Source organism: Delphinus delphis, chromosome 5, assembly GCF_949987515.2.
Source record: "Delphinus delphis chromosome 5, mDelDel1.2, whole genome shotgun sequence".
Taxonomy (NCBI): domain Eukaryota; kingdom Metazoa; phylum Chordata; class Mammalia; order Artiodactyla; family Delphinidae; genus Delphinus; species Delphinus delphis.
The window spans coordinates 31,618,492-31,636,571 of record NC_082687.1 but is presented as its reverse complement, the minus strand read 5'-3'; the positions used below and the strand labels follow the sequence as shown (position 1 = coordinate 31,636,571).

The following is an 18,080-nucleotide window of genomic DNA, read 5'->3' as shown; positions in this document are numbered from 1 at the left end:
GAGACAGCGAGCTGAGCTCGGGGCGCTACCGCTGCCGCCGCCGAGAGCGTGAGAGCGAGGGAGCATCCGAGAGACCCAGCGCCCTTGCACTGGCCGCCGCCGAGACCTCCGCCTTAACCTGGGCCAGAGGGAGCCGCGGCCACCCCTCTTCTCCCCCCCTCGCCTTCCCGGCCGGCAGCGGCGGCTGCACACGCCGGAGCCCGAGCCCGAGCCGGAGCCGGCGGCTGGGGGGCAGGGAGGCGGCTACCTCGGGTCGGGACTAGTCGGCTGCTCCGCGGTGAGAGGACGCTGAGGAGGGGCCGGAGCTTCTGTCCGTTCCGGGGCGCGGGGCGAGGGACCCCCAAGGTGGAGGGAGGGGGTCCCAGCCGCAGCGACACATGCTGGAGCCGGGAGCGGGGGCGGCGCCGAGCGGAGCCGGCCGGGTCCCCCACCTCGCCGCCGCCTCGGCCACCCGCCCGGGGCCGTAGCATCTTGCCCTGGAGTGTATGAGCCGGGACCCCAAGCCCGGCAACCACCCCCCGACCGGGGGGGCGGGGACCCCGATGTGAAGCGGAGGCCGGGGCGGCGGGGACAGCAGGACCGGCGCCGCCGTCCTTTCCTTCCCTGCCCCCTCCCCTCCGCCCCCTCGGGGGTCTTCTTTCTCGGCCAGTCGCCGGCCCCCCGGCTCCTCGGCAGGACTCCGGGAGGAGTTCTTAGAGCCCCCTCCCCTGCCCCAGCCCCGAGGGCGGCGGGGCCGGGGGGGACCCGGGGGGCCGGCCGCAGCCTCCGCCCAGAAGAAACTTTTCAAAAACAAAATCCGGAGCCTCCCAAACGTGACTGTCTGGGGAGAAGTGGCCCGGGACGGGCAGAAGACCCAGCCTGAAGAGACCCAGGAAGAGGAAAAGAGGAGGTAAGCGGGGCCGCCGCCTCGTCTGCTCCGGCGGCGCGGAAGAGTCCCGGGTGGCCGCCGGCTTAGCGATCCCAGCCCCGCTTCTTCCTCACTAACGCTCCGGAGCCTGCCGCAGCTGCCGCCTGAGTCCCAAGAAGGAAGGGAAGCACCCCACGCTCTCAGCGCCCGGCTCTTCTCTAAAGTGTGAGTGGCCCTGGGAAAGGGAATGGAGGGATAGAAAGGGGGAGGATGCTGGGGCGTCCTCCGGAGTTTTGCCGGTGTTTTCCAGGAGTGTTGGGAGTGTATAGACGAGAGGGGTACCTTAGTCCTCACTGCGGGGAGAGGCATCCGGCAGTCCAGTGTTTTGTAACCTTTTAGCGCTCTGTACGTGTGATACGCAAGCCCACAGGTTTCTCTTCGAGGAGTTCTGTCTTTCTCCAGGGTGGACACTTGGTATCTTTCTGGCCAGTAATTGGCAAAAGGAAATTGAGGAAGCCAGAGCCTGTGTGCGCACAAGGGACATCTCTGTAATACACATTTTCCTGGTACACCCGGTGGGAAACAGCGCGGTAGTTTTTGTCTCTGGGCAACTCTTATTTGGTTCCCAAGTGGGAACCCCTGACTCTTTGAACCCCTGAAAGTAAAATTGCTTTCTTTTTTGCCAGTCTTCCTTGAGAGATTTCATTTCAGTACCTAGTGGTACAGGAATTTTTTTTACCTTCTCATTTCCTGGGTGCAGTTCCTGCGTATCAGGAAGACACTGTAACATTTCAGTTACTCAGGAAATTCTGAGGTCTTTTGATCACAACTGATTTGGGGGAGAGCATTTAGTACTTTAACCAGTTTATAAAAGGTGTTAAATTTTCTCCTTACCCAAATGCTTTTTTTTTTTTTTCAGTAGCATATGTCCTAATTGCTAGCAGTTTTTTGTTTGTTGGAATGACTTGAAGCTTTGCTTATTTGAGTTATCTCATGCTTCTGTATCAAATGAGGAGAAACTTCTGATGTTTAATTCTTTGAAGAATGATGTTTTTCCTCTTCCTTTATTTTAAAGGTGAAGTCTGTAAAATCTTTGATTTGTAATTTAGGTATCCCCTCAGAGTGCCAAATTAAGGTGCAGGAAAGTAACTGACATTTCATATGTTTATACAGACCTTAGGGTTAAGCATAGGGTGGAATTTTATATAACAGAACATAGGCAGTACTAAGAATTATGGCCCCTCCAGACAATTGTGTGAGCTTACACTCTCTGAAGCCACTGCTGAGAGAAACTTTGTGGGAGTGAAGCCTGGATTATCCATGTAACCTGGTATGCAATATGAGTATCCAATAACCTGGATTATCCATGCTAACTTTTCCATTCAGGATCTTGATTAAACTTATTTAAAACTTTCTCAAACACTTTTCATCCTGTACTTTTTCTCTTTTGAAGAGATGAATTCTGCAAGTTTACTAGCCCCTGAATTATGTAACAGTTCATTTATTTATCCCAAACCTGTCTCTTTATAAAGTTTCAAGACACATCCCAAGTTCGTATTTTGAGAATTGCTAGAACAAGCTGGAGTTCATCTTTTCCTGGTTTGTAGATTTTGATTGTTCCTCTTTACTATCATCTTTCCTGACTTTTTGTCTTAAAATAATTTCTTCCATCCTTTTGATCACTTTGCCCTCCTCTGGAACTTCACCAGCTGTTTTGTTTTTCTTTATATGCCTTTTCCTTGTTATGCTTTTGTTAGGAACCTTTAATTCTACTTTAAATAAGTACTGGCATCAAAATATTGAGTAGTGGGGCTTCCCTGGTGGCGCAGTGGTTGAGAGTCCGCCTGCCGATGCAGGGGACACGTGTTCGTGCCCCGGTCCGGGAAGATCTCACCTGCTGCGGAGAGGCTGGGCCCGTGAGCCATGGCCGCTGAGCCTGCGTGTGCTCCGCAGCGGGACAGGCCACAGCAGTGAGAGGCCCACGTACCGCAAAAATATATATATATATATTGAGTAGTGGATGTAGTGTTAGATGTGGAATCAAAAACAAATTTCGCGGGCTGCCCTGGTGGCGCAGTGGTTGAGAGTCCGCCTGCCAATGCAGGGGGACATGGGTTCGTGCCTCGGTCTGGGAAGATCCCACATGCCGCCGAGCGGCTGGGCCCGTGAGCCATGGCCGCTGAGCCTGCGCGTCCGTGAGCCTGTGCTCCGCAACGGGAGAGGCCACGACAGTGAGAGGCCCGCGTACCGCAAAAACAAAACAAAACAAAACAAAAAAAACAAATGTCTCTAGATCTGTTATTTTGTGACCTTGAGGAAGTCATGTATCCCATACTTCACAAACATAGGAGAAAGAGAAATCTAGTCTTGCATAGGCTGTTTTTTGGGGGAGGAAAAGTGGACAGACCAACAAACTAGTTTGAACGTAGATTATACTCCATCAGAGTTGCTTACAACTTTGACTTGTATTGTTTTGACTATAGATTGGTTAAAAATCATGGTAATGTTTAATGTATATTTGGGTAGCAAAGAAACAACAGAGCATTTGTGGGTCCCTGCCTTTGAGATGCTTTTGCTTATGGGTGGCAGAGGCAGTGAAACGCAGATTGCACAAAATTATATAAAAGGAGGAATGGACCAGTTTTTATCTACGATGACTGTGTGTCAGCAACTGTTTGATACCTTATAGATGTACATGTATTTGTACATTTTTCACTAGAGAAATGTTGATGTTGGACTATACAGAACTTATTGGAGTGTCTGAGCCAGGAGAAAGTGTTTTTTAGGAAGAAAAGAACAGGTGGAGATAAAGTGTTTAAGACTTTTGGAATTGGAGGGGGTGAGGGACAAATGTAATTAGGAAGTTAGCTTATGGGAATACAGAGGGAGATTGTTGAATAGGCTTAGGGCCAATTTGTGTTTGTGTGGATACATGTTTACAGCCCAAAGAATGAACTGAGAACAATGTTTCTGAGAGGGTAGTTTTAGACCACTGAGAAGAAATCGTATTTTAAGCCAAGAGACATTATACCTGGATTAGGGTTTTGTTTTTCTAGAGAACTAACATTTTTACACTACAGTCATTGAAGAGCTGTACAGATGGAGGAGTGAAAAAGAAGGTGCTTCCAGTATGTTGGTATGGTGCTAGTGGTTTCTTATAAAAAGTAATTCAGAAATGAGGCAGTGGACTTTGGACATTAAATTTTAGGGTTAAAGTTGGATACCAATGCAATCTTAAGACAGTAAAATAATGAGTGATATGCTGAAAATGTAGAATTGGGAGTCATTATAAAAGTACTAAGGTTTCTCTATAGTGCTGATGGAGAGTAGAGAGCTGAAAAATGGGTATTTGGGGGGAGGGGAATGTGTTAAAGTTAGCAAAGATACAGGAAGAGGAGAATGGATGAGACTCTCCTGTTTTAAAAGTAAATAAGGGTTGAAATTGAAAAAGGAGGAACAACCTTTAAACATGGGCACCAGTTCAGTCTTAGGGCAGATGATTATTTTTGAAATACTAACAAGCTTTTTGTAAGGTATATAGGTCCCTTGAGATTGTTCAGAAGAATATATAAGATTTCAGTGTTAAGGAACTTATACATAAAAGGACAGATCTGTTTCATCAAATTCATGTTTTTAAAGTTTGCCTTTCAGTATTATCCTAAGTTTGGTCTCTAACATGACGAAGTGGGGCTAAAAATAGCTGGCAAAGAACGCTGCTTCCCCTGCTCGCAGTTGGTGTGTGTCTTTGTGTCCCATACAATGGAGGGGATATCCCTGTGTTGGCACAGCAGTGCTGAAAATGCCTTAAAAAAAAATCTTTTTATTAAAAAACAAACAAAAACCAATTTGGCACTTAAAAAAATTCAGACGTCTTCGAAGCATTTATGGACATTGGAAGACTGATTTTTTTAAAAATTAAAATTTAAAATTTTTGTGGTGAAACTTGCATTTAGTGTTGACACTAACAAGGATTAAGAATTGTGAGGTAGGGAATATGTATATCCACACTTTTTTGTGTTCCTTAGTTCCAATTCACCGTCTTAGTAGCCTGTTTGGCCTCTTCTTAAGAGTGATAATTCAAATGGCAGGACCTTCTGGGCCACAGCTATTTAGACAGGGAGCTAGATCTATGGTGGTTCTAGGATCTGGAATATATGCCATATGAGTGCCTTCTCTCCTCACCCACTATTTTCCACAACAGTTTTTATGCAGGCGAAATCATGTTTCGATGAACTTTAAAGGGCAGCCTTTTGGGGTTAACATGATTTACTAGTGAAGGCAAGTGGGGAAGGTGGGACCCTGGTAGTAGGGAGTGATCACCTCGTGTGCTCTGCCTTGGCAACTTTGGGACTGATATGGGATGATTAAAGAGCCTTGAGGGTGTGTGTTTGTGTGTTTTATCACCGGATGGTCCCAAAGCCCACACCTAGGCTAGCAGCAGCCCAATTCGTGTACTTGGAGATGGTTTTTGGAGAAGTCTTGTGTTGCCTCCGGCATCTCATTGTGTAGAGGAGGGGTTGGCATACTTTTTTTTGGTGAAAGGCCAGTTATTGAATAGTAAATAGTTTAGATTTTGTGGACCATATGGTCTGTGTCGCAACAATGCAGTTCTGCTCTTGAAGTGCTCTTGAACGCCACAGACAGTATGTAAGTGAATGAATGTGAATGTGTTCTAATAAAACCTTATACATAAAAACAGGAGGTAGGTTGGGTTTGGCTCGTTGTTTATGGACCCCTGGTATAGAACACTGACTGCCAAGTCAACCAACATGCAGTATGAGCTTCATTCCACTACAAAGCTGGGACTGGCTCTTTTAGCTGGTCTCTGTTTTCTAAATGAGATGTGTTCCTTGGAGGCAGTCTTAAAATGATTCTGCATAAAGCACAGAGTCTACTGTTCAAGGTACTTTTGCCTCCACAGTGATGAAAACTATGGACTGAGGAGCAGGGGCAATGCCATCTATAAGGTGATGAAGCTAAAAAGTAGGTAGGACTACTTGTATTTCTTATTCAAAGATACCATACCATATAAGATACCATATAGTGATATACTGGCCGTGTGTCATGGCCAGAAGTATCTTTGAAGAAACTTGTGAGTATAATTTTGAAAGGTTCTGAAAATAAGTTGTAAAGCATTTACTTTAGATGTAAAATTAGAAGTATTGATGGTTTGTTTGAATCAGATGAAAATATTTGTCAAACTATAAGAACATTAAGGTTTGGTACTTCTGTTTCTTAAAGCTTTTATCTTTTGCAGTGACCAAGTTCATTGTGTAGAATTATTAGCTCCACAATTTTTGTTTTGTTAATTTCAAGTATTATATCTTACCAGATCACTTAAATCATTTAACTCTGTACTTTAAAAAGTTTTGCTGTGTTCTTAAGGGTAAATGTAGCATGGGTTAATAGATTCACCCAAAAAATAAATCTCAGATGTGTTGTTTAGAAAGGATAATTCACTTTGTGCAATTTTACATCACAGCTAATATCAAAACATCTGTTTCATATGTCAGCATTGGACGGTGGTATATTTTTACCCTGGTTTCATAAATCTTATTTATCTCAGGAGTCCCCTGTTTATGGCAGGGGAAGGGGTTATTCTTGCAGTAGTGACCACTTTTTAGTTTCAAACCTGCTTTTACTTTATATAATGTTTCTACATATATAATTGATACTTCAATTCCTCTTCCTTTAAAAAAGAGGTCTGACAATTTTACATGACCTGACAATTTTAGTATACCTTTTAGAAAGAAGGTCACTGTAAAGTTGCTTTTTTTTTTTTGGCGGTACGCGGGCCTCTCACTGTTGTGGCCTCTCCCGTTGCGGAGCACAGGCTCTAGACGCGCAGGCTCGGCGGCCATGGCTCACGGGCCCAGCCGCTCCGCGGCGTCTTCCTGGACCGGGGCACGAACCCGTGTCCCCTGCATTGGCAGGTGGACTCTCAACCCCTGCGCCACCAGGGAAGCCCTAAAGTTGCTTTTTTATTCATTAGGAGAGGATTCTTTCCTTGCTTTTTAAAAAAATCTTGCTTTTATTTCAAGCTTAAGGATGAGTGGCAATTTAAAAGACACAAGGTGTCCATCTGCTATCTCCTGCCTTCTATCCAAATAGTAATATTCTGTGTTGGTGACATTTCCAGTGGACCAGGGAAAAGAGTGGTGTATTAGGTTTCATTTATTTATTTATTTTAATGTAGCTGAATTGTCATTACAGATGAGTAAAGTTGTTTTCAAATAATGAACTCTTGCTGTTAAACATTTCTACTTTGAGACTTTTCCCCACTGAGTGTCAAACCAGTCTGTCTTATGCCTTAGTTTAGTTTTAGATTTTTGCTACTTTTTTATGATACCTCATTGATACTGTCTCATGATCCCTTTCACACTGTGTTTGGAGTCTGTTTCCTAAATCTACATGAAATTTCCTGAACACTATAGGATATATATTTTCTAATAATTATACTTTTACACACATGTATATTTAAAATTTCCTCCTGTTCTACCTTCAGAATTGTGAAATATTTGAGGAAACATCTGTACTTGATCTGGATATTGAGTGACAAACCAATGTATACAGTTTTTTCTAAAATGTTCCCTTAAAAAATTTTGAGTAACAATTGATTTCTCTAAAACTAAGAAAATATTATGTTTGTGTTGTATTATCCTGCAATACAGGTAGTTGGAAAATAATAAAAAAAATGGGCAAGAGACGTTATTGTTTGGTATCTTATTTTTTGCTCTTTCCCCTCATCTAAGGGATAGCTAGTAGATCAGTCTGATATTGTGCAGTTTCTGTTGCTCTGCTGTTTCACCTCAGCCCTTTTTTTCCAGCTGAAGGTTAGCTACTGGAAATCTGGGTGGCTTTAGGCAGGAGATAGCGTGTGCTGTTTGTGTGTCTGTGTGTACATGTATCATGCTAGATGCTCCTTCATGACTGCTGTGGAATTTAGGAAATATTAAAAGATAGTGGTACAAAATATTTTTAATATCACTTAGCCTTTCCTCTGAGAGGATCACCATAGGAGAAGATACTGAACCCATCAATATATGTTAGGCCAAATGTGAAGTGTCAAGACAGATTGCTTGTTTGTTTTTGGAAGAATGTATATAACTTAATGAGACTTTTAGGATGGCATGCTTTTCAGGGTAGTGTAAGGGGTAGTAATAGACCTTTGCATGACATCCTCTAGGTCTGAGAAGGACTTGTCCCACTAATAATGGTGGGTAATTTATAACTATCTAATGGTTGAAAATATGCATACATGGAGCCAGCAACAGTTGCTAATTCATTTCTCCTTTTCCTCATAAAATACATTGATACTCTGGAGGCAGAAGACTCATTAGTCAGGCAGTACCTTTCTTGGCTTTGTGGCACGGGACAAGCTACTTATCCTTTTACTGTCGACTTTATCACCTGTTGATGGGGACATGTCTTACACAGGGTTGTTGTTAGGATTAAATGAGATAATGTAAAACATATGCAAAGCTCTTCCAGTGCCTGGCATATAGTAAGGTGACCCATCACTGTTAACTTATTAAGTTAAAGATCTTTTAAACTGTGGCATAGACGGAAGGCTAAAGTCAGGCTTTATATTGCCGAACACTTAAATTCAGCCATTGAGTTTGACAAATAATACTGAAGTAATTCTGCCGTGTTTCCAAAAGCCTCTGAAACAGTGTATCATTCATTAATGTTTTTATTTTAAAAAAATCTTAAAAAGTAAAGAAATGGCAGAACTGCTGTGCTTATTGTTTATAGAAAAGAAAGACTGATTTGAACATAACTGGAATTTGAATTCATCCCTAAAGACTTCAATAGTGCTTAGATCAGAAAGGACTCTTTTTTGAATAATTTATTATCTCTGAAAATGACTGTGGTTTAAATTGTCCATTTAGAAATATCAGGATGTAATTGGATTATCCAGTCTTTAAACTATTCATCTCTTTAACACTGGGAATAAAAAACTTAAAAAAAACCCGTGAAGTTTAATAAGTTTTATTTGTATCGTTACATCTCAAATTAAGATTGAAGGAATTTTATTTGAAGGATTTTATTGAAGGATTTTGTTTTAACTAAATTTTTAGTTTTCTCCTTTTCCTAAAATGATGAGAGTGAGGGAGGGAGGGTTGGCTATTCCCTTTTCATGCTTAATATTTATTAAATACAGGATCAGTTTTCAGAAATAACTTTTCCTTCAAACTTGGCATAATCAGTGTTCTATTGGCCAATTCAAGAAATAAATGCTTCTTGATAGTTTTTTGTATTTGGAAAGTATTTCTACTTTGAGAACAATTCGTCTATGCCTTCATAGTTTGTTTGTTTAATAGAACTGTATACTTAAGATAAGTGTATGAAAAAAATCCAAAGGCAGAAAGAAAAGATGGAGCTATGTTCCTTAGCACTGTTTGTCTTGCCAACTCTTGTTCTCATTCTTTAACTTTTCTTTTAAGGCAGATTTGCTTTAGATTTTGGTGTAAATGCAGAAATCAGATTGACTTATATATTAGTGGATCTCTGGTTAAGTAGTTAATTTAATGAATATTCTAGTTTTTAAACAAAGTCAGTATTTTAAATATTTCTCTCTGTTGGTAGTGATTGGAGTTATAATTCTGGAGTTAGCTTCTTTCCATTTTAGAGATTTTCAGAAAGAATTATAATTATGAATAGGTTACTGGATAGATGGGAGAAGAGCATAATCTCTAGTGAGTTTAATTTCTTCCTGTTTATTTATTATGTCTATAATACCAGGTTATATAAATAAATATGCTGGTCATCAGCTTTCTTTTGCATGATTGGTTGTCTCTTCATTGACTAACATAACTTTTGGAATGCTGCTCTAATGAGTAGGGAACCTTTTTTCTACCTGAGTATTACACAGGTAGACTTTTTTTCCTTAGAGAAATATAAAAGTTTTAGCTAGATTAGAAATTGAGAGTAGGAAACACAAAATTTCCAAGTTTTTGTAAAGGCCTTTTAGTAGGAGAGGAGAGATGGGATGTATAGAGGAGGGGAGAGACGCAGAGCGAAGGAGGGAGGGAAGTGGCAGATTCGGGGAGAATGGGTCAGGAAATTTTGAGGTCAGCCTTAGTCAGAGGTCACACCCTGTTATTTCTTTGGGTTGTGGACACGGGGTGTTACCACTCGTTATCTACCACCCTTTGAAATGTTGATTAGATGATTGACTCTAGCTCCTAGTTTTTCAACATCTGGATTCTTTAAACCATTGAAGTTTTAATCTGTATGGGATAATCAGTGTATTCTAGGGTGGGAAAAAATCCACAGTACCTGCTAGGAGAGGGGGCGGACATATGGTTTTTGACTACATTGGAATTTCTTTTTGGTTCTGGTTTGTTGTCTTTCCTCATTGGCTACATTTCCCTAGCTTTGCCTTAGAAGGATACTTGTAATTCTATGTATGTGACATAGTAGTTGAGAGGCAAGCCTTGGAGTTGATAGACCCAGGTTCCAGCTGTGCTGCTTTGTGACCTTGGTCAAGTTGTTTATTCTGTGTGTGAACCTGTAAAACTGGGATGATAATAATAGTACCTACCTCTCTAAAAAGGTAGTTAAGGGGATTGAGACAATGGATCACAGTGTCTGGCTCAGAGTTAGTGCTTAATAAATGTTAGTTGTTGCAAAAATAATAAATATTACAATATTATTGTTATTTTTTTGTGGTTGCTGAAGGTCTTTGTAACCTTTGTTTCTGAATATGTCACTATTTTGAATAGTGCCTTTATTCAGCAGCAGATATTTACTGAACACTTACTGTGCCAGGCATTGATCTAAGTGAACAGAACATTATAATCCCTGCCCTCTTGAAACTTACATTTTGGCTGAAGGAGACAAAATACATAAAGCAAAGTAGATGACCCATCACTCTTCTTATGAAATTTAGTGTTTGACTCATATGTCTAAGCCTCCATTAACCAACCCTACCAGTCTTCACCTTTAGGTCTTTTGCATTCATTCCTGTTGCTGTGCTTGAGAGTGTTTGTGGCAGGAACACCCTAAAAGCACACAACTAGTGTCATTGTCTCCAGCTATTGGGCGATCTTAATTTTAAGACAGACTTATTACTCCATCATTTCCTTGGCTTACTGTTTAAGTTGGCTATCACAAATCTTTCCTTTCAGTCCTCATACTTCTGTTTCACATTGTTTACAGAAGTGTTGCTCCTCCCCAGCTTATCATGTTTTGCTCATCCATTTCATTTCCAAAAGGGGATAATAGAAACCTCTTTTCAGAAGTATTCCCTGACTAATCTAACTATATACTTTCCTTCTGCTCTTTTTTAACTTCTCACCTTCTATGTGTTGTTAACGGAGATATTTAACTTGCTTATTCTGTCTTTTTAAAAAAATACTGTTCTTTTATCTTCAATTAAATTGTAAGCCTTATTAGGTCAGGGACTACTTTTCTATTCTGAGCCTTAGCTTCTTCACTTGAAAAAAAGATAATACCTACCTCACAGGGATGTTGTGAGATTTCAGAGAGAGAATGTATGGAAAAGATAATACCAAATCCTTAATAAACATAGTTTTCTTTTCTTTGAACCACTCTAGTTCCCAAAATTTGTACGGGGCATGCATACAGTCAGTGCTTAAAAAAATACTTGTTAATTTATCCTGAATTGAGGTTGGGAGTCTTTTAATTTAATTTCCACTTGTGTGGATAATTTTAGTTTTTACTTCCAGATAAGATTCAAAATATTAACTTTCCAAGTATCTGATGAAAAAAGCTGAGGCATGAATAAGAGACAACAGAACCGTGCTTAGAGTAGGGATTGAATCCCTGTTGTGTGGGTTCAGTTCGGGCTGGTTGTGTGACTTTTAGCAGGTTGTTTAACTCTTGGCCTCAGTTTCTTTATTTGTAAGATGGGGAAAATAATAACTACCTCATGGATACTATGTTGTTAGATTAAATGAGAATAAATGAGAAGCACAGAACATTGCCTGGCATATAGCAGTAGCCTCAGGGAACATTTGGCAATATCCAGAGATGTTTTAGATGGTCACAGCTGGGGGAGAGGTATGTGTGAGGGTGCTACTAGTATTTTGTGGGGAGAGGCCAGGTATAATCATTGTACACAGGACAGCACCCCGCGAAGAGGGATTATCTGGTTCAAAAGATCAATGGTGCCAAGATTAGGAAACTTTGCTTTATCGTTAAGCTGTTTCTCATTTGCTTATCTTTGTAGTATAAGGTACTTTGCCAGTTAGATTCTGTATAAATACTGACATCCTTCACTTGTATCTAAAAACTGACTGTATATCCATTTGTATGCAACATATGCATATTTGTGTGTGTGTGTATGTATATGCTTTTACGTATGTCTCTGTACCTTGCTATTTCCTCTGCCTGGAGTATTATTTCCCTTTCATCTGTGAAACATTTATCTCTTAAGACTGTACTTAAATATCATCTCCTCTAGGAAGCCTGTCCTGGTTAATGTGAGTAGAGTTAGTTGTTCTTTCTTCTGGTTACCCACAGTATCTATGTGACTTTTACAGCACTTAACATAGTTACTTGTATTTTTCTCTTTTACTGGTCTGTCAAGTTTTTGAGAACAGGGGTTCTATCTTATTCATCTTTTCAGTAAATATCTCCTTCTGCCAAATGCCTAACATTTGCTGCCACATAGTAGGCATATATTAAGTTAATGAATGGAAGAGAGAAAAACAAACTGGAAAGATTTTTTAATAGGCTCTACAAGAAAAGGATATTATCTTGTCACCTTTGTTTCCAAGTGAGTGCTTAGTGTTCAGTGAATATTTATTGAATGAATTAGAGGCCAGTTGCAAAAGTTGATAGATATTTCATGTGACCTTTTTTCTTCATTTCTACAAAGTGTATCCTAGAAGTAAAACAGCCTAGATACTTGGTGCATGTGATGCATTAAGTCGACCTTTCTTTCCTTGACTCGCTTAATGAGACTTGATCCAGCAGGTACTTCCTGAAAGATGTTTTTGGTTGATTTCTTTTTCACCTGTGTGTCCATTCTAGTGTTGAGCTTGTTGGAAAGATGAACGTGTGGTATCAGTCTTACATTATAGATGAGCTGTCATTAAGTACAAGTGTTAAATAAGGCTTTTGATCTCCTTTACATTTGGGCCCAAACTGAGTGAGTATGTATTTACTCTCAAGTATGGATAATGACTGAGGCTAGTGAAGCATGGGAGAAAAGGAGGGTGAGGAAGTTGCCTACTAGGTCTCTTTTTCTTGATAATGACTGCTTTTTACCTCAGAGCTGCCCCCAGCTATTTATAAAGCATTAGCTAGGAGAGGGTTGTGAATCTAGAGGATAAGAATATAGGTTTGATAATTTGATAAAATCAATTAATAATTTGACAAGTCATGGTTTTTTAAATTTATTTTGTTGAAGTATAGTTGTTTTACAATGTGTGTTAATTTCTACTGTATAGCAGAGTGATTCATTTATACATATATATGCATTCTTTTTCATATTCTTTTCCATTATGGTTTAGCCCAGGATATTGAATATAGTTCCCTGTGCTGTACAGTAGGGCCTTGTTGCTTATCCATTCTATATACAATAGTTTACATCTGCTAATCCCAAACTCCCAATCTATCCCTCCTCCACCCCCTCCCACACCGCCCCTTGACAACCACAAGTCTGTTCTCTATGTCTGTGAGTCTGTTTCTCTTTTGTAGATAAGTTCATTTGTGTCCTGTTTTAGATTCCACATATAAGTGATATCATGTGGTATTTGTCTTTCTTTTTCTGTTGACAGTCATTGTTTTGATTATCATAGTTATCACTTATTGAATGTTTGATATATGTCAGGCACTGTGCTAAGGAATTTTACATGCTTTTTAAATTTATTCTTCACAGCAGTGCCTATGAAATACATACTAATAAGCCTGTTTTATGGCAGAAGAAACAGATTCACAGAATTTTCTAAGAACATATAGCTAGGAATTTGAACGCGCAGACCTGAGATTCAAATCCAGATCCATTGACTCTGTGGTCTATGTTTTAATGACTGTGCTGCTGCCTCCTAAGTTTCAGTGGAGGAGTTTTGTATTGAAAGTGGTAGTACTGAGGTAGGAGGGGAAAATAATAGGATTTCATCCTGTACAGATATTAGAACGAAGAAGATTAACAGACTCATGGAGAAGCAATTCCCAAGTTTATGTCCTTATACAAAATAATTATGAAATTTAAACGTGTGATTTAACTAACTTACACTAACCTGCATTTTTTATTAAATTTAGTCTTGCTCTTGGTATCAACATCAGGACAGGTGTCCCAGATACATCTTTAGCAGTAGAAGAAAACTTTCTAGGTAAAATCTAAAAGATCATGAAGCAAAGTGATTTTTATAAATAATTTTTTTTCTATATGTAAAATGTGTTTTGTAGTTAGAGTTAAGTCTTTTGAAAGAGATTTTTGTTTAGGGGATAAGCCTCAGAATTATATTATTTAGGACTTGAAAACCTATGATTTGTTATGCTTGGAAGGTGTAGCAGAAAATTTGATAATTGACACTTGCTAGTCTCTAAGATATAAATTATTTAAGTCAGTGGATATCTGTGGAGTACGTTTGCTCAGACGGTGTTTGTCATTAAAAAAAATTACTTTTTCCTTCCTTCCCATACTTTGTACTGGACTATTTTTTACACAGCTAGTTTACTTATGGGTGTTGTACATTTAATAAATAAAGTGAGAACATAGTTTTGACGTCTGTGCACTATTATTTTTATTCATTAGGAGATTTAAATAGTTTTAAATTTTATTTTGTTACCTTAAAAAGAGCTAAACCTGGATATTGGTCTTAAAAAAGTTTCTTGAAAGATTTTCTCTTTCCTCTTGGTTGTGTTTTAATACTGTATTTGTAATCATAGTTATATGCATTTGAACTTTGCTCCTTTCAGAATTATAATTCAGTGCTTTTGTAAGATTTTATCAAAAGTTACATGCAAACACTAAGAGCAGTGTGCTGAATGATGTTATATTAAAGACTAAAGATGCCTGAATGAAATTGAGCTCTGGTAAATAAGAATTTAGGGTTGGGGTACAGGGAATCAGATAATCACGTCAAGATTTTAGGATTCTAAGTCTTAGGCTTGTTAGTGCTGTCACATTATCTACCACAGGTTGCCTTTCTTTTTTTCTTCCAGGCAAACAAGTTTTATTTTCACCTTACAAGCTTGCATACTTATAAAAAAATGTAGTTTTGTAAAAAGTTTAAGGTTATACAAAGTTTATAAATAATCCTGCAACCATACATAGTAGACAATCAAGTAAATGTGCATTAACTTTGAACTACATCAGCAGTAAATAACATAATTTCTTTGTAATTCACGGGCTTGGTCATAGGTGCACTTGTCTCCAGGTGTAAAGGTTGGGTTTCAGTATTTTAGTGTCCTGTTTCCAGCATTCATACATTTTCAAACTCGATCAGGTGGAATTGCATTCAATCTAGTGATGGAAAACTTAGTATAAACTTACTATACCAGAACCACTATTCTAGTAGTTCCCGAGCTTTAGCATGCATCAGGATCACCTGGAAACCTTGCTAAACTATAAATTGCTGGTCCACAAACCTAGTATTTGATTCAGTAGGTCTGGGGTGAGACCCCAAAATGTAATAATTCTTACAGTTTCACAAGTGATACTGTTGATCGAGGGACCAAACTTTGAGAACCACTGTATTATACTAATGAGGTGATATCAAATCAGTTATTTCAAAAGTTCAAGTACTTGCATATAAAGATTAAGACCTTGAATTTGTAACCTTAATTAGCAGTACCCAGTCGTAGGCATCAGTTTTTCATGTTACAGTTGTGACCTAATCCCACTTCTTGGTGGCTTGTGCCATTTTTTGGTTATAAAGCAACAACATTAGCTGTAAACCAATATTTATTTGAATTTGAATATTGCATTCTAGTATTTTATTTGCATAAAATAATATTTTTGAAAGGCTTCTATGGCCTAAATAATGTTATTTTCTCCTTAAAATATCCTGAAAAATAGTGTTTCACCTGCTGTGAAAAGACTGAATAGCATCCAGGAGCCTTAAAGGCACAGAAAAGGAAGTAATGAGCATTAAGAGAAGAAGAAAAAAGCCTGCAATGTTATCCCTCCCATGGAAAAGAAACATAAACTATATTGGCCAAATGCACTGTGTCTTTTGGGATTGTGCATTTCTAACAAGCATCTAGGTGATGCTGATTTGGTGGCCCTCAAAACTATATTTTGCATAGCAAAGCCCTAGAATGTCAGTTTTTAATGTTTCCATATAAGTTTCAATTAGTATTTAACATAGGAACAGACATAATACTCAAACCCGTAAACATATCATTAAGGTTAAAAAATACAGTAATAATTTTTAACTGTGCCCTGGCAGATTCATACAATTAAATAAAACTAAAAGCCACCCAGGGGGACAGTACGGCAGGTTCCTCAGCAAATACACAGTTTGCCTTTGTTAGAGGTAACTGTTAATATGATATTATTATAAAAATAATATTGATGTCATCATTTGAGTGCTTAATATGTGCCAGGCATTCTTCTATGTCCTTTGTATATATTAACTCATTCAGTCTTCACTATAACCCTGTCAGGTAAGTATTGTTAATGTCCCTATTTTTTAGTTGAAAATTTGGCCCAGAGAAGTTAAACATGCTCAAGATCTCACCTTTAGTTAGTAGTGGACCTGGGATTGTATCCAGGCAGTCTGGTTCTGCAGCCTGGGATCGTAATCACTATTCTGTACTATATTTATCGTCTATACATTTATTTCTTATATATTATTTAGAGAACAGTGCCTGGCACACAATAAGATCTATAGAAGTGCAGGCTGTTTTCAGTGGCATTTAATTGTATACTACATAAGGTTGGCAGAGCAAGTGTTATTATCCATTTTTGTATGTATATTTTTCTTCTAGTAATTAGATTCCAGACTTTATTCAGGTTTCTCTTAGTCTTTTTTTTTTTTTTTTTAAATACCTAAGTTCCCTGAGGTCTTAGAAACTGGTTGTCCCAAATTATATGGCCTTGCTAGATCTAAAAATTAGCTTTTCTTATCACACATTCATCTTTACTTTCATTCCTTTAGAAAGTGATAAGGACTGAGATATTTACTTATTTATTTTTGGTATGTCACTGGTTTAGAAAGACAGAAGCAAATATACTAAATTTGTGTGCCCAGTTGATGGAGGAAATAAATTCTTAGATGTTATAAAGTTGTTTTTTTTTTGCCTGTAAAGTTTTGAGAGTGGTATCACTTCATCCTACTGATTTGTGAAATTGAATAATAACACTAATAATAATGTGAAGTATAAGAAATTGTTCTGATGATAGAGCAGATTAGCAGCGTTTAAGAGAAATAATATAAACCATATTTCCTCAAATCTAAGAAGGCATCTGTGTTAGTTTTCCATTGCTGCATTGCAGATTACCACAACTTTAGCAGTTTATCTCACACTTCCTGTTGGTCAGGAGTCTAGCCGTGGTTTAGCTGGGTCCTGTCCTCAGGGTCTTACCAGAGTGAAATCAAGGTGTCATCCAGAGCTGTGATCTTATCTGAGGCTCATGGTTCTCTTCTAGGCTCAGTGGTGGTTCGCAGAATTCAATTCTTTGCGTTTGTAGGAATGGCATCCCTGTTTTCTTGCTGGCTCTCTGTCATGGACCACTCAGTCCCCTAGAGGCTTCTAGAGGCCACTTTGAGTTCTTGCCGTGTGGTCTTCCCTATGGGCAGTTCACAGCATGGTGGTTTGCTACTTTAAGGACAATAGGAGACACTCTGCATTCTTTTAAGAACTGATCTCTAGGTCAGGCCTACTACAATAATCTCAGTAATTTAAAGTCAACTGATTAGAGATTTTAACTACATCTGTAAAATCCCTTCACAACAGCATTTAGATTAATATTTGGTTGAATAACTTTGAGAAGATGTGTACACCAAGGTGTTAGAATCTTGGAGGCCATCTTAGAATACTATCTACCACATGATCAATTTTAAGACAAATTGTTATTTTATTTATCACTAAGGAAGAAAATGCTGGCTTAAAGTATGATACAGTACATTATTAGTACTTGGATGTTGTCTTCTTTAAAAAAAAAAAGCGGGATTGTGGTCATTCTTCTAAGCACAAATACTTGCTTCACGAATGTCAAACTTATTCCCCATTGCTGCTTTTCTGTGCTTTTTTGCAAGCATAATTTTTTGTTTCAATGCTGAATCATAGTGTAGTCTTTTAGGGGACA

At 39.0% G+C, this 18,080-nt stretch overlaps 1 protein-coding gene across 4 annotated transcripts in view; it reads left to right on the top strand.

The window, feature by feature from the left end:
- Window positions 1-950: 950 nt before the first annotated feature.
- Window positions 951-18,080, top strand: part of FBXW7 (F-box and WD repeat domain containing 7) — a 205,975-nt gene continuing 188,845 nt past the window's right edge. For 3 of the 4 annotated variants that reach the window (XM_060012163.1, XM_060012160.1, XM_060012157.1), the window contains exon 1: window positions 975-1,072. The gene's annotated coding sequence lies outside the window, so the exon portion shown is untranslated. Of the gene's footprint in view, window positions 1,073-18,080 lie in introns of all 4 variants that reach the window. The other variant, XM_060012161.1, reaches the window with a different exon arrangement.